The sequence below is a fragment of the Platalea leucorodia genome (assembly GCF_965183815.1).
Source record: "Platalea leucorodia genome assembly, chromosome: 13".
Lineage (NCBI taxonomy): Eukaryota > Metazoa > Chordata > Aves > Pelecaniformes > Threskiornithidae > Platalea > Platalea leucorodia.
In genome coordinates, this window is record NC_138835.1 from 5,694,372 (window position 1) to 5,721,540 (window position 27,169).

Here is a 27,169-nt window from a genome sequence, read left to right on the forward strand (position 1 = left end):
CCCACCCCAAAGGGGCCAGGACCAAAAGCTCTTGCTGCTCTTCCAGTAGCCAGGACACCCCATTCACAGCCCCACAAACGCTGGCGCTGTCTCTTTCTGGAGCCTCCCAAAGTCCAATACAATCTGCCTGGGCCGCTGAGCCGGAGCCCAGCTCAGCAATTGCGAAGGTCCAGGGATTCCTCCCACCCCAAAGGGGCCAGGACCAAATGCTCTTGCTGCTCTTCCAGGAGCCAGGCAACCCCTTTCACAGCCCCACAAACGCTGGCGCTGTCTCTTTCTAGAGCCTCCCATAGTCCAATACAATCTGCCTGGGCCACTGAGTTCAGCCGGAGCCCAGCTCAGCAATTGCGAAGGTCCAGGGATTCCTCCCACCCCAAAGGGGCCAGGACCAAAAGCTCTTGCTGCTCTTCCAGGAGCCAGGCAACCCCTTTCACAGGCATAAAAACGCTGGCGCTGTCTCTTTCTGGAGCCTCCCAAAATCCAATGCAATCTGCCTGGGCCGCTGAGTTCAGCCGGAGCCCAGCTCATCAATTGAGAACGTCCATGGATTCCTCGCACCCCAAAGGGGCCAGGACCAAAAGCTCTTGCTGCTCTTCCAGTAGCCAGGCAACCCCATTCACATTGCCACAAACGCTGGCGCTGTCTCTTTCTGGAGCCTCCCAAAGTCCAATACAATCTGCCTGGGCCGCTGAGCCGGAGCCCAGCTCAGCAATTGCGAAGGTCCAGGGATTCCTCCCACCCCAAAGGGGCCAGGACCAAAAGCTCTTGCTGCTCTTCCAGGAGCCAGGCAACCCCATCCACAGCCCCACAAACGCTGGCGCTGTCTCTTTCTAGAGCCTCCCAAAGTTCAATACAATCTGCCTGGGCCACTGAGTTCAGCCGGAGAAGGGCTCAGCACTTGCGAAGGTCCAGGGATTCCTCCCACCCCAAAGGGGCCAGGACCCAAAGCTCTTGCTGCTCTTCCAGTAGGCAGGCAACCCCATCCACAGCCCCAGAAACGCTGGCGCTGTCTCTTTCTAGAGCCTCCCAAAGTTCAATACAATCTGCCTGGGCCACTGAGTTCAGCCGGAGCCCAGCTCAGCAATTGCGAAGGTCCAGGGATTCCTCCCCCCGCAAAGGGGCCAGGACCAAAAGCTCTTGCTGCTCTTCCAGAAGCCAGGCAACCCCATTCACAGCCCCACAAACGCTGGCGCTGTCTCTTTCTGGAGCCTCCCAAAGTTCAATACAATCTGCCTGGGCCACTGAGTTCAGCCGGAGCCCAGCTCAGCAATTGCGAAGGTCCAGGGATTCCTCCCCCCGCAAAGGGGCCAGGACCAAAAGCTCTTGCTGCTCTTCCAGAAGCCAGGCAACCCCATTCACAGCCCCACAAACGCTGGCGCTGTCTCTTTCTAGAGCCTCCCAAAGTCCAATACAATCTGCCTCGGCCACTGAGTTCAGCCAGAGCCCAGCTCAGCAATTGCGAACGGCCAGGCATTCCTCCCACCCCAAAGGGGCCAGGACCCAAAGCTCTTGCTGCTCTTCCAGTAGCCAGGCAACCCCATCCACAGCCCCACAAACGCTGGCGCTGTCTCTTTCTGGAGCCTCCCAAAGTCCAATACAATCTGCCTGGGCCGCTGAGTTCAGCCGGAGCCCAGCTCAGCAATTGCGAAGGTCCAGGGATTCCTCCCACCCCAAAGGGGCCAGGACCCAAAGCTCTTGCTGCTCTTCCAGGAGCCAGGCAACCCCATTCACAGCCCCACAAACGCTGGCGCTGTCTCTTTCTAGAGCCTCCCAAAGTCCAATACAATCTGCCTGGGCCGCTGAGTTCAGCCGGAGCCCAGCTCAGCAATTGCGAACGTGCAGGGATTCCTCCCACCCCAAAGGGGCCAGGACCAAAAGCTCTTGCTGCTCTTCCAGGAGCCAGGCAACCCCATTCACAGCCCCACAAACGCTGGCGCTGTCTCTTTCTGGAGCCTCCCAAAGTCCAATACAATCTGCCTGGGCCGCTGAGCCGGAGCCCAGCTCAGCAATTGCGAAGGTCCAGGGATTCCTCCCACCCCAAAGGGGCCAGGACCAAAAGCTCTTGCTGCTCTTCCAGGAGCCAGGCAACCCCATTCACAGCCCCACAAACGCTGGCGCTGTCTCTTTCTAGAGCCTCCCAAAGTCCAATACAATCTGCCTGGGACGCTGAGTTCAGCCGGAGCCCAGCTCAGCAATTGCGAAGGTCCAGGGATTCCTCCCACCCCAAAGGGGCCAGGACCCAAAGCTCTTGCTGCTCTTCCAGTAGCCAGGCAACCCCATCCACAGCCCCACAAACGCTGGCGCTGTCTCTTTCTGGAGCCTCCCAAAGTCCAATACAATCTGCCTGGGCCGCTGAGCCGGAGCCCAGCTCAGCAATTGCGAAGGTGCAGGGATTCCTCCCACCCCAAAGGGGCCAGGACCAAAAGCTCTTGCTGCTCTTCCAGTAGCCAGGACACCCCATTCACAGCCCCACAAACGCTGGCGCTGTCTCTTTCTGGAGCCTCCCAAAGTCCAATACAATCTGCCTGGGCCGCTGAGCCGGAGCCCAGCTCAGCAATTGCGAAGGTCCAGGGATTCCTCCCACCCCAAAGGGGCCAGGACCAAATGCTCTTGCTGCTCTTCCAGGAGCCAGGCAACCCCTTTCACAGCCCCACAAACGCTGGCGCTGTCTCTTTCTAGAGCCTCCCATAGTCCAATACAATCTGCCTGGGCCACTGAGTTCAGCCGGAGCCCAGCTCAGCAATTGCGAAGGTCCAGGGATTCCTCCCACCCCAAAGGGGCCAGGACCAAAAGCTCTTGCTGCTCTTCCAGGAGCCAGGCAACCCCTTTCACAGGCATAAAAACGCTGGCGCTGTCTCTTTCTGGAGCCTCCCAAAATCCAATGCAATCTGCCTGGGCCGCTGAGTTCAGCCGGAGCCCAGCTCAGCAATTGCAAACGTGCAGGGATTCCTCGCACCCCAAAGGGGCCAGGACCAAAAGCTCTTGCTGCTCTTCCAGTAGCCAGGCAACCCCATTCACATTGCCACAAACGCTGGCGCTGTCTCTTTCTGGAGCCTCCCAAAGTCCAATACAATCTGCCTGGGCCGCTGAGCCGGAGCCCAGCTCAGCAATTGCGAAGGTCCAGGGATTCCTCCCACCCCAAAGGGGCCAGGACCAAAAGCTCTTGCTGCTCTTCCAGGAGCCAGGCAACCCCTTTCACAGCCCCACAAACGCTGGCGCTGTCTCTTTCTAGAGCCTCCCAAAGTCCAATACAATCTGCCTGGGCCGCTGAGTTCAGCCGGAGAAGGGCTCAGCACTTGCGAAGGTCCAGGGATTCCTCCCACCCCAAAGGGGCCAGGACCCAAAGCTCTTGCTGCTCTTCCAGTAGGCAGGCAACCCCATCCACAGCCCCAGAAACGCTGGCGCTGTCTCTTTCTAGAGCCTCCCAAAGTTCAATACAATCTGCCTGGGCCACTGAGTTCAGCCGGAGCCCAGCTCAGCAATTGCGAAGGTCCAGGGATTCCTCCCCCCGCAAAGGGGCCAGGACCAAAAGCTCTTGCTGCTCTTCCAGAAGCCAGGCAACCCCATTCACAGCCCCACAAACGCTGGCGCTGTCTCTTTCTGGAGCCTCCCAAAGTTCAATACAATCTGCCTGGGCCACTGAGTTCAGCCGGAGCCCAGCTCAGCAATTGCGAAGGTCCAGGGATTCCTCCCCCCGCAAAGGGGCCAGGACCAAAAGCTCTTGCTGCTCTTCCAGAAGCCAGGCAACCCCATTCACAGCCCCACAAACGCTGGCGCTGTCTCTTTCTAGAGCCTCCCAAAGTCCAATACAATCTGCCTCGGCCACTGAGTTCAGCCAGAGCCCAGCTCAGCAATTGCGAACGGCCAGGCATTCCTCCCACCCCAAAGGGGCCAGGACCCAAAGCTCTTGCTGCTCTTCCAGTAGCCAGGCAACCCCATCCACAGCCCCACAAACGCTGGCGCTGTCTCTTTCTGGAGCCTCCCAAAGTCCAATACAATCTGCCTGGGCCGCTGAGTTCAGCCGGAGCCCAGCTCAGCAATTGCGAAGGTCCAGGGATTCCTCCCACCCCAAAGGGGCCAGGACCCAAAGCTCTTGCTGCTCTTCCAGGAGCCAGGCAACCCCATTCACAGCCCCACAAACGCTGGCGCTGTCTCTTTCTAGAGCCTCCCAAAGTCCAATACAATCTGCCTGGGCCGCTGAGTTCAGCCGGAGCCCAGCTCAGCAATTGCGAACGTGCAGGGATTCCTGCCACCCCAAAGGGGCCAGGACCAAAAGCTCTTGCTGCTCTTCCAGGAGCCAGGCAACCCCTTTCACAGGCATAAAAACGCTGGCGCTGTCTCTTTCTGGAGCCTCCCAAAGTCCAATACAATCTGCCTGGGCCGCTGAGCCGGAGCCCAGCTCAGCACTTGCGAAGGTCCAGGGATTCCTCCCACCCCAAAGAGGCCAGGACCAAAAGCTCTTGCTGCTCTTCCAGGAGCCAGGCAACCCCTTTCACAGCCCCACAAACGCTGGCGCTGTCTCTTTCTAGAGCCTACCAAAGTCCAATACAATCTGCCTGGGCCGCTGAGTTCAGCCGGAGAAGGGCTCAGCACTTGCGAAGGTCCAGGGATTCCTCCCACCCCAAAGGGGCCAGGACCAAAAGCTCTTGCTGCTCTTCCAGTAGCCAGGCAACCCCATCCACAGCCCCAGAAACGCTGGCGCTGTCTCTTTCTAGAGCCTCCCAAAGTTCAATACAATCTGCCTGGGCCACTGAGTTCAGCCGGAGCCCAGCTCAGCACTTGCGAAGGTCCAGGGATTCCTCCCCCCGCAAAGGGGCCAGGACCAAAAGCTCTTGCTGCTCTTCCAGAAGCCAGGCAACCCCATTCACAGCCCCACAAACGCTGGCGCTGTCTCTTTCTGGAGCCTCCCAAAGTCCAATACAATCTGCCTGGGCCACTGAGTTCAGCCGGAGCCCAGCTCAGCAATTGCGAAGGTCCAGGGATTCCTCCCACCCCAAAGGGGCCAGGACCCAAAGCTCTTGCTGCTCTTCCAGTAGCCAGGCAACCCCATCCACAGCCCCACAAACGCTGGCGCTGTCTCTTTCTGGAGCCTCCCAAAGTCCAATACAATCTGCCTGGGCCGCTGAGTTCAGCCGGAGCCCAGCTCAGCAATTGCGAAGGTCCAGGGATTCCTCCCACCCCAAAGGGGCCAGGACCCAAAGCTCTTGCTGCTCTTCCAGGAGCCAGGCAACCCCATTCACAGCCCCACAAACGCTGGCGCTGTCTCTTTCTAGAGCCTCCCAAAGTCCAATACAATCTGCCTGGGCCGCTGAGTTCAGCCGGAGCCCAGCTCAGCAATTGCGAAGGTCCAGGGATTCCTCCCACCCCAAAGGGGCCAGGACCCAAAGCTCTTGCTGCTCTTCCAGTAGCCAGGACACCCCATTCACAGCCCCACAAACGCTGGCGCTGTCTCTTTCTGGAGCCTCCCAAAGTCCAATACAATCTGCCTGGGCCGCTGAGCCGGAGCCCAGCTCAGCAATTGCGAAGGTGCAGGGATTCCTCCCACCCCAAAGGGGCCAGGACCAAATGCTCTTGCTGCTCTTCCAGGAGCCAGGCAACCCCTTTCACAGCCCCACAAACGCTGGCGCTGTCTCTTTCTAGAGCCTCCCATAGTCCAATACAATCTGCCTGGGCCACTGAGTTCAGCCGGAGCCCAGCTCAGCAATTGCGAAGGTCCAGGGATTCCTCGCACCCCAAAGGGGCCAGGACCAAAAGCTCTTGCTGCTCTTCCAGGAGCCAGGCAACCCCTTTCACAGGCATAAAAACGCTGGCGCTGTCTCTTTCTGGAGCCTCCCAAAATCCAATGCAATCTGCCTGGGCCGCTGAGTTCAGCCGGAGCCCAGCTCAGCAATTGCGAAGGTCCAGGGATTCCTCGCACCCCAAAGGGGCCAGGACCAAAAGCTCTTGCTGCTCTTCCAGTAGCCAGGCAACCCCATTCACATTGCCACAAACGCTGGCGCTGTCTCTTTCTGGAGCCTCCCAAAGTCCAATGCAATCTGCCTGGGCCACTGAGTTCAGCCGGAGCCCAGCTCAGCACTTGCGAAGGTCCAGGGATTCCTCCCACCCCAAAGGGGCCAGGACCAAAAGCTCTTGCTGCTCTTCCAGGAGCCAGGCAACCCCTTTCACAGCCCCACAAACGCTGGCGCTGTCTCTTTCTAGAGCCTACCAAAGTCCAATACAATCTGCCTGGGCCGCTGAGTTCAGCCGGAGAAGGGCTCAGCACTTGCGAAGGTCCAGGGATTCCTCCCACCCCAAAGGGGCCAGGACCCAAAGCTCTTGCTGCTCTTCCAGTAGGCAGGCAACCCCATCCACAGCCCCAGAAACGCTGGCGCTGTCTCTTTCTAGAGCCTCCCAAAGTTCAATACAATCTGCCTGGGCCACTGAGTTCAGCCGGAGCCCAGCTCAGCAATTGCGAAGGTCCAGGGATTCCTCCCCCCGCAAAGGGGCCAGGACCAAAAGCTCTTGCTGCTCTTCCAGAAGCCAGGCAACCCCATTCACAGCCCCAGAAACGCTGGCGCTGTCTCTTTCTGGAGCCTCCCAAAGTTCAATAATATCTGCCTGGGCCACTGAGTTCAGCCGGAGCCCAGCTCAGCAATTGCGAAGGTCCAGGGATTCCTCCCCCCGCAAAGGGGCCAGGACCAAAAGCTCTTGCTGCTCTTCCAGAAGCCAGGCAACCCCATTCACAGCCCCACAAACGCTGGCGCTGTCTCTTTCTAGAGCCTCCCAAAGTCCAATACAATCTGCCTTGGCCACTGAGTTCAGCCAGAGCCCAGCTCAGCAATTGCGAAGGTCCAGGCATTCCTCCCACCCCAAAGGGGCCAGGACCCAAAGCTCTTGCTGCTCTTCCAGTAGCCAGGCAACCCCATCCACAGCCCCACAAACGCTGGCGCTGTCTCTTTCTGGAGCCTCCCAAAGTCCAATACAATCTGCCTGGGCCGCTGAGTTCAGCCGGAGCCCAGCTCAGCAATTGCGAAGGTCCAGGGATTCCTCCCACCCCAAAGGGGCCAGGACCCAAAGCTCTTGCTGCTCTTCCAGGAGCCAGGCAACCCCATTCACAGCCCCACAAACGCTGGCGCTGTCTCTTTCTAGAGCCTCCCAAAGTCCAATACAATCTGCCTGGGCCGCTGAGTTCAGCCGGAGCCCAGCTCAGCAATTGCGAACGTGCAGGGATTCCTGCCACCCCAAAGGGGCCAGGACCAAAAGCTCTTGCTGCTCTTCCAGGAGCCAGGCAACCCCTTTCACAGGCATAAAAACGCTGGCACTGTCTCTTTCTGGAGCCTCCCAAAGTCCAATACAATCTGCCTGGGCCGCTGAGCCGGAGCCCAGCTCAGCAATTGCGAAGGTCCAGGGATTCCTCCCACCCCAAAGAGGCCAGGACCAAAAGCTCTTGCTGCTCTTCCAGGAGCCAGGCAACCCCTTTCACAGCCCCACAAACGCTGGCGCTGTCTCTTTCTAGAGCCTACCAAAGTCCAATACAATCTGCCTGGGCCGCTGAGTTCAGCCGGAGAAGGGCTCAGCACTTGCGAAGGTCCAGGGATTCCTCCCACCCCAAAGGGGCCAGGACCAAAAGCTCTTGCTGCTCTTCCAGTAGGCAGGCAACCCCATTCACAGCCCCACAAACGCTGGCGCTGTCTCTTTCTAGAGCCTCCCAAAGTTCAATACAATCTGCCTGGGCCACTGAGTTCAGCCGGAGCCCAGCTCAGCACTTGCGAAGGTCCAGGGATTCCTCCCCCCGCAAAGGGGCCAGGACCAAAAGCTCTTGCTGCTCTTCCAGAAGCCAGGCAACCCCATTCACAGCCCCACAAACGCTGGCGCTGTCTCTTTCTGGAGCCTCCCAAAGTCCAATACAATCTGCCTGGGCCACTGAGTTCAGCCGGAGCCCAGCTCAGCAATTGCGAAGGTCCAGGGATTCCTCCCACCCCAAAGGGGCCAGGACCCAAAGCTCTTGCTGCTCTTCCAGTAGCCAGGCAACCCCATCCACAGCCCCACAAACGCTGGCGCTGTCTCTTTCTGGAGCCTCCCAAAGTCCAATACAATCTGCCTGGGCCGCTGAGTTCAGCCGGAGCCCAGCTCAGCAATTGCGAAGGTCCAGGGATTCCTCCCACCCCAAAGGGGCCAGGACCCAAAGCTCTTGCTGCTCTTCCAGGAGCCAGGCAACCCCATTCACAGCCCCACAAACGCTGGCGCTGTCTCTTTCTAGAGCCTCCCAAAGTCCAATACAATCTGCCTGGGCCGCTGAGTTCAGCCGGAGCCCAGCTCAGCAATTGCGAAGGTCCAGGGATTCCTCCCACCCCAAAGGGGCCAGGACCCAAAGCTCTTGCTGCTCTTCCAGTAGCCAGGACACCCCATTCACAGCCCCACAAACGCTGGCGCTGTCTCTTTCTGGAGCCTCCCAAAGTCCAATACAATCTGCCTGGGCCGCTGAGCCGGAGCCCAGCTCAGCAATTGCGAAGGTCCAGGGATTCCTCCCACCCCAAAGGGGCCAGGACCAAAAGCACTTGCTGCTCTTCCAGGAGCCAGGCAACCCCATTCACAGCCCCACAAACGCTGGCGCTGTCTCTTTCTAGAGCCTCCCAAAGTCCAATACAATCTGCCTTGGCCACTGAGTTCAGCCAGAGCCCAGCTCAGCAATTGCGAAGGTCCAGGCATTCCTCCCACCCCAAAGGGGCCAGGACCCAAAGCTCTTGCTGCTCTTCCAGTAGCCAGGCAACCCCATCCACAGCCCCACAAACGCTGGCGCTGTCTCTTTCTGGAGCCTCCCAAAGTCCAATACAATCTGCCTGGGCCGCTGAGTTCAGCCGGAGCCCAGCTCAGCAATTGCGAAGGTCCAGGGATTCCTCCCACCCCAAAGGGGCCAGGACCCAAAGCTCTTGCTGCTCTTCCAGGAGCCAGGCAACCCCATTCACAGCCCCACAAACGCTGGCGCTGTCTCTTTCTAGAGCCTCCCAAAGTCCAATACAATCTGCCTGGGCCGCTGAGTTCAGCCGGAGCCCAGCTCAGCAATTGCGAACGTGCAGGGATTCCTGCCACCCCAAAGGGGCCAGGACCAAAAGCTCTTGCTGCTCTTCCAGGAGCCAGGCAACCCCTTTCACAGGCATAAAAACGCTGGCGCTGTCTCTTTCTGGAGCCTCCCAAAGTCCAATACAATCTGCCTGGGCCGCTGAGCCGGAGCCCAGCTCAGCAATTGCGAAGGTCCAGGGATTCCTCCCACCCCAAAGAGGCCAGGACCAAAAGCTCTTGCTGCTCTTCCAGGAGCCAGGCAACCCCTTTCACAGCCCCACAAACGCTGGCGCTGTCTCTTTCTAGAGCCTACCAAAGTCCAATACAATCTGCCTGGGCCGCTGAGTTCAGCCGGAGAAGGGCTCAGCACTTGCGAAGGTCCAGGGATTCCTCCCACCCCAAAGGGGCCAGGACCAAAAGCTCTTGCTGCTCTTCCAGTAGGCAGGCAACCCCATCCACAGCCCCAGAAACGCTGGCGCTGTCTCTTTCTAGAGCCTCCCAAAGTTCAATACAATCTGCCTGGGCCACTGAGTTCAGCCGGAGCCCAGCTCAGCACTTGCGAAGGTCCAGGGATTCCTCCCCCCGCAAAGGGGCCAGGACCAAAAGCTCTTGCTGCTCTTCCAGAAGCCAGGCAACCCCATTCACAGCCCCACAAACGCTGGCGCTGTCTCTTTCTGGAGCCTCCCAAAGTCCAATACAATCTGCCTGGGCCACTGAGTTCAGCCGGAGCCCAGCTCAGCAATTGCGAAGGTCCAGGGATTCCTCCCACCCCAAAGGGGCCAGGACCCAAAGCTCTTGCTGCTCTTCCAGTAGCCAGGCAACCCCATCCACAGCCCCACAAACGCTGGCGCTGTCTCTTTCTGGAGCCTCCCAAAGTCCAATACAATCTGCCTGGGCCGCTGAGTTCAGCCGGAGCCCAGCTCAGCAATTGCGAAGGTCCAGGGATTCCTCCCACCCCAAAGGGGCCAGGACCCAAAGCTCTTGCTGCTCTTCCAGGAGCCAGGCAACCCCATTCACAGCCCCACAAACGCTGGCGCTGTCTCTTTCTAGAGCCTCCCAAAGTCCAATACAATCTGCCTGGGCCGCTGAGTTCAGCCGGAGCCCAGCTCAGCAATTGCGAATGTGCAGGGATTCCTCCCACCCCAAAGGGGCCAGGACCCAAAGCTCTTGCTGCTCTTCCAGTAGCCAGGACACCCCATTCACAGCCCCACAAACGCTGGCGCTGTCTCTTTCTGGAGCCTCCCAAAGTCCAATACAATCTGCCTGGGCCGCTGAGCCGGAGCCCAGCTCAGCAATTGCGAAGGTCCAGGGATTCCTCCCACCCCAAAGGGGCCAGGACCAAAAGCACTTGCTGCTCTTCCAGGAGCCAGGCAACCCCATTCACAGCCCCACAAACGCTGGCGCTGTCTCTTTCTAGATCCTCCCAAAGTCCAATACAATCTGCCTGGGCAGCTGAGTTCAGCCGGAGCCCAGCTCAGCAATTGAGAACGTCCAGGGATTCCTCCCACCCCAAAGGGGCCAGGACCAAAAGCTCTTGCTGCTCTTCAAGTAGCCAGGCAACCCCATTCACAGCCCCAGAAACGCTGGCGCTGTCTCTTTCTAGAGCCTCCCAAAGTCCAATACAATCTGCCTGGGCCACTGAGTTCAGCCGGAGCCCAGCTCAGCAATTGCGAAGGTCCAGGGATTCCTCCCACCCCAAAGGGGCCAGGACCCAAAGCTCTTGCTGCTCTTCCAGTAGCCAGGCAACCCCATCCACAGCCCCACAAACGCTGGCGCTGTCTCTTTCTGGAGCCTCCCAAAGTCCAATACAATCTGCCTGGGCCGCTGAGTTCAGCCGGAGCCCAGCTCAGCAATTGCGAAGGTCCAGGGATTCCTCCCACCCCAAAGGGGCCAGGACCCAAAGCTCTTGCTGCTCTTCCAGGAGCCAGGCAACCCCATTCACAGCCCCACAAACGCTGGCGCTGTCTCTTTCTAGAGCCTCCCAAAGTCCAATGCAATCTGCCTGGGCCGCTGAGTTCAGCCGGAGCCCAGCTCAGCAATTGCGAACGTGCAGGGATTCCTCCCACACCAAAGGGGCCAGGACCAAAAGCTCTTGCTGCTCTTCCAGGAGCCAGGCAACCCCATTCACAGCCCCACAAACGCTGGCGCTGTCTCTTTCTGGAGCCTCCCAAAGTCCAATACAATCTGCCTGGGCCGCTGAGTTCAGCCGGAGCCCAGCTCAGCAATTGCGAAGGTCCAGGGATTCCTCCCACCCCAAAGGGGCCAGGACCAAAAGCTCTTGCTGCTCTTCCAGGAGCCAGGCAACCCCATTCACAGCCCCACAAACGCTGGCGCTGTCTCTTTCTGGAGCCTCCCAAAGTCCAATACAATCTGCCTGGGCCGCTGAGTTCAGCCGGAGCCCAGCTCAGCAATTGTGAAGGTCCAGGGATTCCTCCCACCCCAAAGGGGCCAGGACCCAAAGCTCTTGCTGCTCTTCAAGTAGGCAGGACACCCCATTCACAGCCCCACAAACGCTGGCGCTGTCTCTTTCTGCAGCCTCCCAAAGTCCAATACAATCTGCCTGGGCCGCTGAGTTCAGCCGGAGCCCAGCTCAGCAATTGCGAAGGTCCAGGGATTCCTCCCACCCCAAAGGGGCCAGGACCAAAAGCTCTTTCTGCTCTTCAAGTAGGCAGGCAACCCCTTTCACAGGCATAAAAATGCTGGCGCTGTCTCTTTCTGGAGCCTCCCAAAGTCCAATGCAATCTGCCTGGGCCACTGAGTTCAGCCGGAACCCACTTCAGCAATTGCAAACGTGCAGGGATTCCTCGCACCCCAAAGGGGCCAGGACCAAAAGCTCTTGCTGCTCTTCCAGGAGCCAGGCAACCCCTTTCACAGCCCCACAAACGCTGGCGCTGTCTCTTTCTGGAGCCTCCCAAAGTCCAATACAATCTGCCTGGGCCGCTGAGCCGGAGCCCAGCTCAGCAATTGCGAACGTCCAGGGATTCCTCCCACCCCAAAGGGGCCAGGACCAAAAGCTCTTGCTGCTCTTCCAGGAGCCAAGCAACCCCTTTCACAGCCCCACAAACGCTGGCGCTGTCTCTTTCTAGAGCCTCCCAAAGTCCAATACACTCTGCCTGGGCCGCTGAGTTCAGCCGGAGCCCAGCTCAGCACTTGCGAAGGTCCAGGGATTCCTCCCACCCCAAAGGGGCCAGGACCCAAAGCTCTTGCTGCTCTTCCAGTAGGCAGGCAACCCCATCCACAGCCCCACAAACGCTGGCGCTGTCTCTTTCTAGAGCCTCCCAAAGTTCAATACAATCTGCCTGGGCCACTGAGTTCAGCCGGAGCCCAGCTCAGCACTTGCGAACGTGCAGGGATTCCTCCCCCCGCAAAGGGGCCAGGACCCAAAGCTCTTGCTGCTCTTCCAGAAGCCAGGCAACCCCATTCACAGCCCCACAAACGCTGGCGCTGTCTCTTTCTGGAGCCTCCCAAAGTCCAATACAATCTGCCTGGGCCGCTGAGCCGGATCCCAGCTCAGCAATTGCGAAGGTCCAGGGATTCCTCCCACCCCAAAGGGGCCAGGACCCAAAGCTCTTGCTGCTCTTCCAGGAGCCAGGCAACCCCTTTCACAGGCATAAAAACGCTGGCGCTGTCTCTTTCTTGAGCCTCCCAAAAACCAATGCAATCTGCCTGGGCCACTGAGTTCAGCCGGAGCCCAGCTCAGCAATTGCGAAGGTCCAGGGATTCCTCCCACCCCAAAGGGGCCAGGACCCAAAGCTCTTGCTGCTCTTCCAGTAGCCAGGCAACCTCGTTCACAGCCCCACAAACGCTGGCGCTGTCTCTTTCTGGAGCCTCCCAAAGTCCAATACAATCTGCCTGGGCCACTGAGTTCAGCCGGAGCCCAGCTCAGCAATTGCGAAGGTCCAGGGATTCCTCCCACCCCAAAGGGGCCAGGACCCAAAGCTCTTGCTGCTCTTCCAGGAGCCAGGCAACCCCATTCACAGCCCCACAAACGCTGGCGCTGTCTCTTTCTAGAGCCTCCCAAAGTCCAATACAATCTGCCTGGGCCGCTGAGTTCAGCCGGAGCCCAGCTCAGCAATTGCGAAGGTGCAGGGATTCCTCGCACCCCAAAGGGGCCAGGACCAAAAGCTCTTGCTGCTCTTCAAGTAGCCAGGCAACCCCATTCACAGCCCCAGAAACGCTGGCGCTGTCTCTTTCTAGAGCCTCCCAAAGTCCAATACAATCTGCCTGGGCCGCTGAGTTCAGCCGGAGCCCAGCTCTGCAATTGCGAAGGTCCAGGGATTCCTCCCACCCCAAAGGGGCCAGGACCCAAAGCTCTTGCTGCTCTTCAAGTAGCCAGGCAACCCCTTTCACAGGCATAAAAACGCTGGCGCTGTCTGTTTCTAGAGCCTCCCAAAATCCAATGCAATCTGCCTGGGCCACTGAGTTCAGCCGGAGCCCAGCTCAGCAATTGAGAATATTCAGGGATTCCTCCCACCCCAAAGGGGCCAGGACCAAAAGCTCTTGCTGCTCTTCCAGGAGCCAGGCAACCCCATTCACAGCCCCACAAACGCTGGCGCTGTCTCTTTCTGGAGCCTCCCAAAATCCAATGCAATCTGCCTGGGCCACTGAGTTCAGCCGGAGCCCAGCTCAGCACTTGCGAAGGTCCAGGGATTCCTCCCACCCCAAAGGGGCCAGGACCCAAAGCTCTTGCTGCTCTTCCAGGAGCCAGGCAACCCCTTTCACAGCCCCACAAACGCTGGCGCTGTCTCTTTCTAGAGCCTCCCAAAGTCCAATACAATCTGCCTGGGCCACTGAGTTCAGCCGGAGCCCAGCTCAGCACTTGCGAAGGTCCAGGGATTCCTCCCACCCCAAAGGGGCCAGGACCCAAAGCTCTTGCTGCTCTTCCAGTAGCCAGGCAACCCCATCCACAGCCCCACAAACGCTGGCGCTGTCTCTTTCTGGAGCCTCCCAAAGTCCAATACAATCTGCCTGGGCCACTGAGTTCAGCCGGAGCCCAGCTCAGCACTTGCGAAGGTCCAGGGATTCCTCCCACCCCAAAGGGGCCAGGACCCAAAGCTCTTGCTGCTCTTCCAGTAGGCAGGCAACCCCATCCACAGCCCCAGAAACGCTGGCGCTGTCTCTTTCTAGAGCCTCCCAAAGTTCAATACAATCTGCCTGGGCCGCTGAGTTCAGCCGGAGCCCAGCTCAGCACTTGCGAAGGTCCAGGGATTCCTCCCACCCCAAAGGGGCCAGGACCAAAAGCTCTTGCTGCTCTTCCAGTAGCCAGGCAACCCCATCCACAGCCCCAGAAACGCTGGCGCTGTCTCTTTCTAGAGCCTCCCAAAGTTCAATACAATCTGCCTGGGCTGCTGAGCCGGAGCCCAGCTCAGCAATTGCGAACGTGCAGGGATTCCTCCCCCCGCAAAGGGGCCAGGACCAAAAGCTCTTGCTGCTCTTCCAGAAGCCAGGCAACCCCATTCACAGCCCCACAAACGCTGGCGCTGTCTCTTTCTGGAGCCTCCCAAAGTCCAATACAATCTGCCTGGGCCGCTGAGCCGGATCCCAGCTCAGCAATTGCGAAGGTCCAGGGATTCCTCCCACCCCAAAGGGGCCAGGACCCAAAGCTCTTGCTGCTCTTCAAGTAGCCAGGCAACCCCATTCACAGCCCCACAAACGCTGGCGCTGTCTCTTTCTAGAGCCTCCCAAAGTCCAATACAATCTGCCTGGGCCACTGAGTTCAGCCGGAGCCCAGCTCAGCAATTGCGAAGGTCCAGGGATTCCTCCCACCCCAAAGGGGCCAGGACCCAAAGCTCTTGCTGCTCTTCCAGTAGCCAGGCAACCCCATCCACAGCCCCACAAACGCTGGCGCTGTCTCTTTCTGGAGCCTCCCAAAGTCCAATACAATCTGCCTGGGCCGCTGAGTTCAGCCGGAGCCCAGCTCAGCAATTGCGAAGGTCCAGGCATTCCTCCCACCCCAAAGGGGCCAGGACCAAAAGCTCTTGCTGCTCTTCCAGGAGCCAGGCAACCCCTTTCACAGGCATAAAAACGCTGGCGCTGTCTCTTTCTTGAGCCTCCCAAAAACCAATGCAATCTGCCTGGGCCACTGAGTTCAGCCGGAGCCCAGCTCAGCAATTGCGAAGGTCCAGGGATTCCTCCCACCCCAAAGGGGCCAGGACCCAAAGCTCTTGCTGCTCTTCCAGTAGCCAGGCAACCTCGTTCACAGCCCCACAAACGCTGGCGCTGTCTCTTTCTGGAGCCTCCCAAAGTCCAATACAATCTGCCTGGGCCACTGAGTTCAGCCGGAGCCCAGCTCAGCAATTGCGAAGGTCCAGGGATTCCTCCCACCCCAAAGGGGCCAGGACCCAAAGCTCTTGCTGCTCTTCCAGGAGCCAGGCAACCCCATTCACAGCCCCACAAACGCTGGCGCTGTCTCTTTCTAGAGCCTCCCAAAGTCCAATACAATCTGCCTGGGCCGCTGAGTTCAGCCGGAGCCCAGCTCAGCAATTGCGAAGGTGCAGGGATTCCTCGCACCCCAAAGGGGCCAGGACCAAAAGCTCTTGCTGCTCTTCAAGGAGCCAGGCAACCCCATCCACAGCCCCACAAACGCTGGCGCTGTCTCTTTCTAGAGCCTCCCAAAGTCCAATACAATCTGCCTGGGCCGCTGAGTTCAGCCGGAGCCCAGCTCTGCAATTGCGAAGGTCCAGGGATTCCTCCCACCCCAAAGGGGCCAGGACCCAAAGCTCTTGCTGCTCTTCAAGTAGCCAGGCAACCCCTTTCACAGGCATAAAAACGCTGGCGCTGTCTGTTTCTAGAGCCTCCCAAAATCCAATGCAATCTGCCTGGGCCACTGAGTTCAGCCGGAGCCCAGCTCAGCAATTGCGAAGGTCCAGGGATTCCTCCCACCCCAAAGGGGCCAGGACCAAAAGCTCTTGCTGCTCTTCCAGGAGCCAGGCAACCCCGATCACAGCCCCACAAACGCTGGCGCTGTCTCTTTCTAGAGCCTCCCAAAATCCAATGCAATCTGCCTGGGCCACTGAGTTCAGCCGGAGCCCAGCTCAGCAATTGCGAAGGTCCAGGGATTCCTCCCACCCCAAAGGGGCCAGGACCCAAAGCTCTTGCTGCTCTTCCAGGAGCCAGGCAACCCCATTCACAGCCCCACAAACGCTGGCGCTGTCTCTTTCTAGAGCCTCCCAAAGTCCAATACAATCTGCCTGGGCCACTGAGTTCAGCCGGAGCCCAGCTCAGCACTTGCGAAGGTCCAGGGATTCCTCCCACCCCAAAGGGGCCAGGACCCAAAGCTCTTGCTGCTCTTCCAGTAGCCAGGCAACCCCATCCACAGCCCCACAAACGCTGGCGCTGTCTCTTTCTGGAGCCTCCCAAAGTCCAATACAATCTGCCTGGGCCACTGAGTTCAGCCGGAGCCCAGCTCAGCAATTGCGAAGGTCCAGGGATTCCTCCCCCCGCAAAGGGGCCAGGACCAAAAGCTCTTGCTGCTCTTCCAGTAGCCAGGCAACCCCATTCACAGCCCCACAAACGCTGGCGCTGTCTCTTTCTGGAGCCTCCCAAAGTCCAATACAATCTGCCTGGGCCGCTGAGCCGGAGCCCAGCTCAGCAATTGCGAAGGTCCAGGGATTCCTCCCACCCCAAAGGGGCCAGGACCCAAAGCTCTTGCTGCTCTTCAAGTAGCCAGGCAACCCCATTCACAGCCCCACAAACGCTGGCGCTGTCTCTTTCTAGAGCCTCCCAAAGTCCAATACAATCTGCCTGGGCCGCTGAGTTCAGCCGGAGCCCAGCTCAGCAATTGCAAACGGCCAGGGATTCCTCCCACCCCAAAGGGGCTAGGACCAAAAGCTCTTGCTGCTCTTCCAGGAGCCAGGCAACCCCTTTCACAGCCCCACAAACGCTGGCGCTGTCTCTTTCTGGAGCCTCCCAAACTCCAATACAATCTGCCTGGGCCACTGAGTTCAGCCGGAGCCCAGCTCAGCAATTGAGAACGTCCAGGGATTCCTCGCACCCCAAAGGGGCCAGGACCAAAAGCTCTTGCTGCTCTTCCAGGAGCCAGGCAACCCCATTCACAGCCCCACAAACGCTGGCGCTGTCTCTTTCTGGAGCCTCCCAAAGTTCAATACAATCTGCCTGGGCCACTGAGTTCAGCCGGAGCCCAGCTCAGCAATTGCGAAGGTCCAGGGATTCCTCGCACCCCAAAGGGGCCAGGACCAAAAGCTCTTGCTGCTCTTCAAGTAGGCAGGAAACCCCTTTCACAGGCATAAAAACGCTGGCGCTGTCTCTTTCTGGAGCCTCCAAAATCCAATGCAATCTGCCTGGGCCACTGAGTTCAGCCGGAGCCCAGCTCAGCAATTGCGAAGGTCCAGGGATTCCTCCCACCCCAAAGGGGCCAGGACCAAAAGCTCTTGCTGCTCTTCCAGGAGCCAGGCAACCCCATTCACAGCCCCACAAACGCTGGCGCTGTCTCTTTCTGGAGCCTCCCAAAATCCAATGCAATCTGCCTGGGCCACTGAGTTCAGCCGGAGCCCAGCTCAGCACTTGCGAAGGTCCAGGGATTCCTCCCACCCCAAAGGGGCCAGGACTCAAAGCTCTTGCTGCTCTTCCAGTAGCCAGGCAACCCCATTCACAGCCCCACAAACGCTGGCGCTGTCTCTTTCTGGAGCCTCCCAAAGTTCAATACAATCTGCCTGGGCCACTGAGTTCAGCCGGAGCCCAGCTCAGCACTTGCGAAGGTCCAGGGATTCCTCCCACCCCAAAGGGGCCAGGACCCAAAGCTCTTGCTGCTCTTCCAGTAGCCAGGCAACCCCATTCACAGCCCCAGAAACGCTGGCGCTGTCTCTTTCTAGAGCCTCCCAAAGTCCAATACAATCTGCCTGGGCCGCTGAGTTCAGCCGGAGCCCAGCTCAGCAATTGCGAAGGTCCAGGGATTCCTCCCACCCCAAAGGGGCCAGGACCAAAAGCTCTTGCTGCTCTTCCAGGAGCCAGGCAACCCCTTTCACAGGCATAAAAACGCTGGCGCTGTCTCTTTCTGGAGCCTCCCAAAATCCAATGCAATCTGCCTGGGCCACTGAGTTCAGCCGGAGCCCAGCTCAGCAATTGCGAAGGTCCAGGGATTCCTCCCACCCCAAAGGGGCCAGGACCAAAAGCTCTTGCTGCTCTTCAAGTAGGCAGGCAACCCCTTTCACAGGCATAAAAACGCTGGCGCTGTCTCTTTCTGGAGCCTCCCAAAATCCAATGCAATCTGCCTGGGCCACTGAGTTCAGCCGGAGCCCAGCTCAGCAATTGCGAAGGTCCAGGGATTCCTCGCACCCCAAAGGGGCCAGGACCAAAAGCTCTTGCTGCTCTTCCAGGAGCCAGGCAACCCCATTCACAGCCCCACAAACGCTGGCGCTGTCTCTTTCTGGAGCCTCCCAAAGTCCAATACAATCTGCCTGGGCCGCTGAGTTCAGCCGGAGCCCAGCTCAGCACTTGCGAACGTCCAGGGATTCCTCCCACCCCAAAGGGGCCAGGAGCCAAAGCTCTTGCTGCTCTTCAAGGAGCCAGGCAACCCCATTCACAGCCCCACAAACCCTGGCGCTGTCTCTTTCTGGAGCCTCCAAAAGTCCAATACAATCTGCCTGGGCTGTTCAGCCGGATCCCAGCTCAGCAATTGCAAACGTCCAGGGATTCCTCCCACCCCAAAGGGGCCAGGACCCAAAGCTCTTGCTGCTCTTCAAGTAGCCAGGCAACCCCATTCACAGCCCCACAAACGCTGGCGCTGTCTCTTTCTGGAGCCTCCCAAAGTCCAATACAATCTGCCTGGGCCACTGAGTTCAGCCGGAGCCCAGCTCAGCAATTGCGAAGGTCCAGGCATTCCTCGCACCCCAAAGGGGCCAGGACCCAAAGCTCTTGCTGCTCTTCCAGTAGCCAGGCAACCCCATCCACAGCCCCACAAACGCTGGCGCTGTCTCTTTCTGGAGCCTCCCAAAGTCCAATACAATCTGCCTGGGCCGCTGAGTTCAGCCGGAGCCCAGCTCAGCAATTGCGAATGTCCAGGAATTCCTCCCACCCCAAAGGGGCCAGGACCAAAAGCTCTTGCTGCTCTTCCAGGAGCCAGGCAACCCCTTTCACAGGCATAAAAACGCTGGCGCTGTCTCTTTCTTGAGCCTCCCAAAAACCAATGCAATCTGCCTGGGCCACTGAGTTCAGCCGGAGCCCAGCTCAGCAATTGCGAACGGCCAGGCATTCCTCCCACCCCAAAGGGGCCAGGACCAAAATCTCTTGCTGCTCTTCCAGTAGCCAGGCAACCTCGTTCACAGCCCCACAAACGCTGGCGCTGTCTCTTTCTGGAGCCTCCCAAAGTCCAATACAATCTGCCTGGGCCACTGAGTTCAGCCGGAGCCCAGCTCAGCAATTGCGAAGGTCCAGGGATTCCTCCCACCCCAAAGGGGCCAGGACCAAAAGCTCTTGCTGCTCTTCCAGGAGCCAGGCAACCCCGATCACAGCCCCACAAACGCTGGCGCTGTCTCTTTCTGGAGCCTCCCAAAATCCAATGCAATCTGCCTGGGCCACTGAGTTCAGCCGGAGCCCAGCTCAGCACTTGCGAAGGTCCAGGGATTCCTCCCACCCCAAAGGGGCCAGGACTCAAAGCTCTTGCTGCTCTTCCAGTAACCAGGCAACCCCATTCACAGCCCCACAAACGCTGGCGCTGTCTCTTTCTGGAGCCTCCCAAAGTTCAATACAATCTGCCTGGGCCACTGAGTTCAGCCGGAGCCCAGCTCAGCACTTGCGAAGGTCCAGGGATTCCTCCCACCCCAAAGGGGCCAGGACCCAAAGCTCTTGCTGCTCTTCCAGTAGCCAGGCAACCCCATTCATATCGCCACAAACGCTGGCGCTGTCTCTTTCTAGAGCCTCCCAAAGTCCAATACAATCTGCCTGGGCCGCTGAGTTCAGCCGGAGCCCAGCTCAGCAATTGCGAAGGTGCAGGGATTCCTCGCACCCCAAAGGGGCCAGGACCAAAAGCTCTTGCTGCTCTTCCAGGAGCCAGGCAACCCCTTTCACAGGCATAAAAACGCTGGCGCTGTCTCTTTCTGGAGCCTCCCAAAATCCAATGCAATCTGCCTGGGCCACTGAGTTCAGCCGGAGCCCAGCTCAGCAATTGCGAAGGTCCAGGGATTCCTCCCACCCCAAAGGGGCCAGGACCAAAAGCTCTTGCTGCTCTTCAAGTAGGCAGGCAACCCCTTTCACAGGCATAAAAACGCTGGCGCTGTCTCTTTCTGGAGCCTCCCAAAATCCAATGCAATCTGCCTGGGCCACTGAGTTCAGCCGGAGCCCAGCTCAGCAATTGCGAAGGTCCAGGGATTCCTCGCACCCCAAAGGGGCCAGGACCAAAAGCTCTTGCTGCTCTTCCAGGAGCCAGGCAACCCCATTCACAGCCCCACAAACGCTGGCGCTGTCTCTTTCTGGAGCCTCCCAAAGTCCAATACAATCTGCCTGGGCCGCTGAGTTCAGCCGGAGCCCAGCTCAGCACTTGCGAACGTCCAGGGATTCCTCCCACCCCAAAGGGGCCAGGAGCCAAAGCTCTTGCTGCTCTTCAAGGAGCCAGGCAACCCCATTCACAGCCCCACAAACCCTGGCGCTGTCTCTTTCTGGAGCCTCCAAAAGTCCAATACAATCTGCCTGGGCTGTTCAGCCGGATCCCAGCTCAGCAATTGCAAACGTCCAGGGATTCCTCCCACCCCAAAGGGGCCAGGACCCAAAGCTCTTGCTGCGCTTCCAGGAGCCAGGCAACCCCTTTCACAGCCCCACAAACGCTGGCGCTGTCTCTTTCTAGAGCCTCCCAAAGTCCAATACAATCTGCCTGGGCCACTGAGTTCAGCCGGAGCCCAGCTCAGCAATTGCGAAGGTCCAGGGATTCCTCCCACCCCAAAGGGGCCAGGACCCAAAGCTCTTGCTGCTCTTCAAGTAGCCAGGCAACCCCATTCACAGCCCCACAAACGCTGGCGCTGTCTCTTTCTGGAGCCTCCCAAAGTCCAATACAATCTGCCTGGGCCACTGAGTTCAGCCGGAGCCCAGCTCAGCAATTGCGAAGGTCCAGGCATTCCTCCCACCCCAAAGGGGCCAGGACCCAAAGCTCTTGCTGCTCTTCCAGTAGCCAGGCAACCCCATCCACAGCCCCACAAACGCTGGCGCTGTCTCTTTCTGGAGCCTCCCAAAGTCCAATACAATCTGCCTGGGCCGCTGAGTTCAGCCGGAGCCCAGCTCAGCAATTGCGAATGTCCAGGAATTCCTCCCACCCCAAAGGGGCCAGGACCAAAAGCTCTTGCTGCTCTTCCAGGAGCCAGGCAACCCCTTTCACAGGCATAAAAACGCTGGCGCTGTCTCTTTCTTGAGCCTCCCAAAAACCAATGCAATCTGCCTGGGCCACTGAGTTCAGCCGGAGCCCAGCTCAGCAATTGCGAACGGCCAGGCATTCCTCCCACCCCAAAGGGGCCAGGACCAAAATCTCTTGCTGCTCTTCCAGTAGCCAGGCAACCTCGTTCACAGCCCCACAAACGCTGGCGCTGTCTCTTTCTGGAGCCTCCCAAAGTCCAATACAATCTGCCTGGGCCACTGAGTTCAGCCGGAGCCCAGCTCAGCAATTGCGAAGGTCCAGGGATTCCTCCCACCCCAAAGGGGCCAGGACCAAAAGCACTTGCTGCTCTTCCAGGAGCCAGGCAACCCCATTCACAGCCCCACAAACGCTGGCGCTGTCTCTTTCTAGAGCGTCCCAAAGTCCAATACAATCTGCCTGGGCAGCTGAGTTCAGCCGGAGCCCAGCTCAGCAATTGCGAAGGTGCAGGGATTCCTCGCACCCCAAAGGGGCCAGGACCAAAAGCTCTTGCTGCTCTTCCAGGAGCCAGGCAACCCCATTCACAGCCCCAGAAACGCTGGCGCTGTCTCTTTCTAGAGCCTCCCAAAGTCCAATACAATCTGCCTGGGCCGCTGAGTTCAGCCGGAGCCCAGCTCTGCAATTGCGAAGGTCCAGGGATTCCTCCCACCCCAAAGGGGCCAGGACCCAAAGCTCTTGCTGCTCTTCCAGTAGCCAGGCAACCCCTTTCACAGGCATAAAAACGCTGGCGCTGTCTGTTTCTAGAGCCTCCCAAAATCCAATGCAATCTGCCTGGGCCACTGAGTTCAGCCGGAGCCCAGCTCAGCAACTGAGAATATCCAGGGATTCCTCCCACCCCAAAGGGGCCAGGACCAAAAGCTCTTGCTGCTCTTCCAGGAGCCAGGCAACCCCTTTCACAGGCATAAAAACGCTGGCGCTGTCTCTTTCTGGAGCCTCCCAAAATCCAATGCAATCTGCCTGGGCCGCTGAGTTCAGCCGGAACCCAGCTCAGCAATTGCAAACGTGCAGGGATTCCTCGCACCCCAAAGGGGCCAGGACCCAAAGCTCTTGCTGCTCTTCCAGTAGGCAGGCAACCCCTTTCACATTGCCACAAACGCTGGCGCTGTCTCTTTCTGGAGCCTCCCAAAGTCCAATACAATCTGCCTGGGCCGCTGAGCCGGAGCCCAGCTCAGCAATTGCGAAGGTCCAGGGATTCCTCCCACCCCAAAGGGGCCAGGACCCAAAGCTCTTGCTGCTCTTCCAGGAGCCAGGCAACCCCATCCACAGCCCCACAAACGCTGGCGCTGTCTCTTTCTGGAGCCTCCCAAAGTCCAATACAATCTGCCTGGGCCACTGAGTTCAGCCGGAGCCCAGCTCAGCAATTGCGAACGTCCAGGGATTCCTCCCCCCGCAAAGGGGCCAGGACCAAAAGCTCTTGCTGCTCTTCCAGAAGCCAGGCAACCCCATTCACAGCCCCACAAACGCTGGCGCTGTCTCTTTCTGGAGCCTCCCAAAGTCCAATACAATCTGCCTGGGCCGCTGAGCCGGATCCCAGCTCAGCAATTGCGAAGGTCCAGGGATTCCTCCCACCCCAAAGGGGCCAGGACCCAAAGCTCTTGCTGCTCTTGAAGTAGCCAGGCAACCCCATTCACAGCCCCAGAAACGCTGGCGCTGTCTCTTTCTGGAGCCTCCCAAAGTCCAATACAATCTGCCTGGGCCGCTGAGTTCAGCCGGAGCCCAGCTCAGCAATTGCGAAGTTCCAGGGATTCCTCCCACCCCAAAGGGGCCAGGACCAAAAGCTCTTGCTGCTCTTCCAGGAGCCAGGCAACCCCATTCACAGCCCCACAAACGCTGGCGCTGTCTCTTTCTGGAGCCTCCCAAACTCCAATACAATCTGCCTGGGCCGCTGAGTTCAGCCGGAGCCCAGCTCAGCAATTGCGAACGTGCAGGGATTCCTCGCACCCCAAAGGGGCCAGGACCAAAAGCTCTTGCTGCTCTTCCAGGAGCCAGGCAACCCTATTCACAGCCCCACAAACGCTGGCGCTGTCTCTTTCTGGAGCCTCCCAAAGTTCAATACAATCTGCCTGGGCCACTGAGTTCAGCCGGAGCCCAGCTCAGCAATTGCGAAGGTCCAGGGATTCCTCGCACCCCAAAGGGGCCAGGACCAAAAGCTCTTGCTGCTCTTCAAGTAGGCAGGCAACCCCTTTCACAGGCATAAAAACGCTGGCGCTGTCTCTTTCTGGAGCCTCCCAAAATCCAATGCAATCTGCCTGGGCCACTGAGTTCAGCCGGAGCCCAGCTCAGCAATTGCGAAGGTCCAGGGATTCCTCCCACCCCAAAGGGGCCAGGACCCAAAGCTCTTTCTGCTCTTCCAGGAGCCAGGCAACCCCATTCACAGCCCCACAAACGCTGGCGCTGTCTCTTTCTGGAGCCTCCCAAAATCCAATGCAATCTGCCTGGGCCACTGAGTTCAGCCGGAGCCCAGCTCAGCACTTGCGAAGGTCCAGGGATTCCTCGCACCCCAAAGGGGCCAGGACTCAAAGCTCTTGCTGCTCTTCCAGGAGCCAGGCAACCCCATTCACAGCCCCACAAACGCTGGCGCTGTCTCTTTCTGGAGCCTCCCAAAGTTCAATACAATCTGCCTGGGCCACTGAGTTCAGCCGGAGCCCAGCTCAGCACTTGCGAAGGTCCAGGGATTCCTCCCACCCCAAAGGGGCCAGGACCCAAAGCTCTTGCTGCTCTTCCAGGAGCCAGGCAACCCCATTCACATCGCCACAAACGCTGGCGCTGTCTCTTTCTAGAGCCTCCCAAAGTCCAATACAATCTGCCTGGGCCGCTGAGTTCAGCCGGAGCCCAGCTCAGCAATTGCGAAGGTCCAGGGATTCCTCGCACCCCAAAGGGGCCAGGACCAAAAGCTCTTGCTGCTCTTCAAGTAGGCAGGCAACCCCTTTCACAGGCATAAAAACGCCGGCACTGTCTCTTTCTGGAGCCTCCCAAAATCCAATGCAATCTGCCTGGGCCACTGAGTTCAGCTGGAGCCCAGCTCAGCAATTGCGAAGGTCCAGGGATTCCTCCCACCCCAAAGGGGCCAGGACCCAAAGCTCTTGCTGCTCTTCCAGGAGCCAGGCAACCCCTTTCACAGGCATAAAAACGCTGGCGCTGTCTCTTTCTGGAGCCTCCCAAAATCCAATGCAATCTGCCTGGGCCGCTGAGTTCAGCCGGAGCCCAGCTCAGCAATTGCGAAGGTCCAGGGATTCCTCGCACCCCAAAGGGGCCAGGACCAAAAGCTCTTGCTGCTCTTCCAGGAGCCAGGCAACCCCATTCACAGCCCCACAAACGCTGGCGCTGTCTCTTTCTGGAGCCTCCCAAAGTCCAATACAATCTGCCTGGGCCGCTGAGTTCAGCCGGAGCCCAGCTCAGCAATTGCGAACGTCCAGGGATTCCTCCCACCCCAAAGGGGCCAGGACCAAAAGCTCTTGCTGCTTTTCCAGTAGCCAGGCAACCCCATTCACAGCCCCACAAACGCTGGCGCTGTCTCTTTCTGGAGCCTCCCAAAGTCCAATACAATCTGCCTGGGCCGCTGAGTTCAGCCGGAGCCCAGCTCAGCAATTGCGAACGTCCAGGGATTCCTCCCACCCCAAAGGGGCCAGGAGCCAAAGCTCTTGCTGCTCTTCCAGGAGCCAGGCAACCCCTTTCACAGCCCCACAAACCCTGGCGCTGTCTCTTTCTGGAGCCTCCAAAAGTCCAATACAATCTGCCTGGGCTGCTCAGCCGGATCCCAGCTCAGCAATTGCAAACGTCCAGGGATTCCTCCCACCCCAAAGGGGCCAGGACCCAAAGCTCTTGCTGCGCTTCCAGGAGCCAGGCAACCCCTTTCACAGCCCCACAAACGCTGGCGCTGTCTCTTTCTAGAGCCTCCCAAAGTCCAATACAATCTGCCTGGGCCACTGAGTTCAGCCGGAGCCCAGCTCTGCAATTACGAAAGTCCAGGGATTCCTCGCACCCCAAAGGGGCCAGGACCCAAAGCTCTTGCTGCTCTTCCAGGAGCCAGGCAACCCCATTCACAGCCCCACAAACGCTGGCGCTGTCTCTTTCTGGAGCCTCCAAAAGTCCAATACAATCTGCCTGGGCCGCTGAGCCGGATCCCAGCTCAGCAATTGCGAACGTCCAGGGATTCCTCCCACCCCAAAGGGGCCAGGACCAAAAGCTCTTGCTGCTCTTCCAGGAGCCAGGCAACCCCATTCACAGCCTCACAAATGCTGGTGCTGTCTCTTTCTGGAGCCTCCCAAAATCCAAGGCAATCTGCCTGGGCCACTGAGTTCAGCCGGAGCCCAGCTCAGCAATTGTGATGGTCCAGGGATTCCTCGCACCCCAAAGGGGCCAGGACCAAAAGCTCTTTCTGCTCTTCAAGTAGGCAGGCAACCCCTTTCACAGGCATAAAAACGCTGGCGCTGTCTCTTTCTAGAGCCTCCCAAAATCCAATGCAATCTGCCTGGGCCACTGAGTTCAGCCGGAGCCCAGCTCAGCAATTGCGAAGGTCCAGGGATTCCTCCCACCCCAAAGGGGCCAGGACCCAAAGCTCTTGCTGCTCTTCCAGGAGCCAGGCAACCCCATTCACAGCCCCACAAACGCTGGCGCTGTCTCTTTCTGGAGCCTCCCAAAGTTCAATACAATCTGCCTGGGCTGCTGAGCCGGAGCCCAGCTCAGCAATTGCGAAGGTGCAGGGATTCCTCGCACCCCAAAGGGGCCAGGACCAAAAGCTCTTGCTGCTCTTCCAGGAGCCAGGCAACCCCATTCACAGCCCCACAAACGCTGGCGCTGTCTCTTTCTGGAGCCTCCCAAAATCCAATGCAATCTGCCTGGGCCACTGAGTTCAGCCGGAGCCCAGCTCAGCAATTGCGAAGGACCAGGGATTCCTCCCACCCCAAAGGGGCCAGGACCCAAAGCTCTTTCTGCTCTTCCAGGAGCCAGGCAACCCCATTCACAGCCCCACAAACGCTGGCGCTGTCTCTTTCTGGAGCCTCCCAAAATCCAATGCAATCTGCCTGGGCCACTGAGTTCAGCCGGAGCCCAGCTCAGCAATTGCGAATGTCCAGGGATTCCTCCCACCCCAAAGGGGCCAGGACCCAAAGCTCTTGCTGCTCTTCCAGGAGCCAGGCAACCCCATTCACAGCCCCACAAACGCTGGCGCTGTCTCTTTCTAGAGCCTCCCAAAGTCCAATACAATCTGCCTGGGCCGCTGAGCCGGAGCCCAGCTCAGCAATTGCGAACGTGCAGGGATTCCTCCCACCCCAAAGGGGCCAGGACCCAAAGCTCTTGCTGCTCTTCAAGTAGGAGGGCAACCCCTTTCACAGGCATATAAACGCCGGCACTGTCTCTTTCTAGAGCCTCCCAAAGTCCAATACAATCTGCCTGGGCCGCTGAGTTCAGCCGGAGCCCAGCTCAGCAATTGTGATGGTCCAGGGATTCCTCGCACCCCAAAGGGGCCAGGACCCAAAGCTCTTGCTGCTCTTCAAGTAGGCAGGCAACCCCATTCACAGCCCCACAAACGCTGGCGCTGTCTCTTTCTGGAGCCTCCCAAAGTTCAATACAATCTGCCTGGGCCGCTGAGTTCAGCTGGAGCCCAGCTCAGCAATTGCGAACGTGCAGGGATTCCTCCCACCCCAAAGGGGCCAGGACCAAAAGCTCTTGCTGCTCTTCCAGGAGCCAGGCAACCCCATTCACAGCCCCACAAATGATGGCGCTGTCTCTTTCTGGAGCCTCCCAAAATCCAATGCAATCTGCCTGGGCCACTGA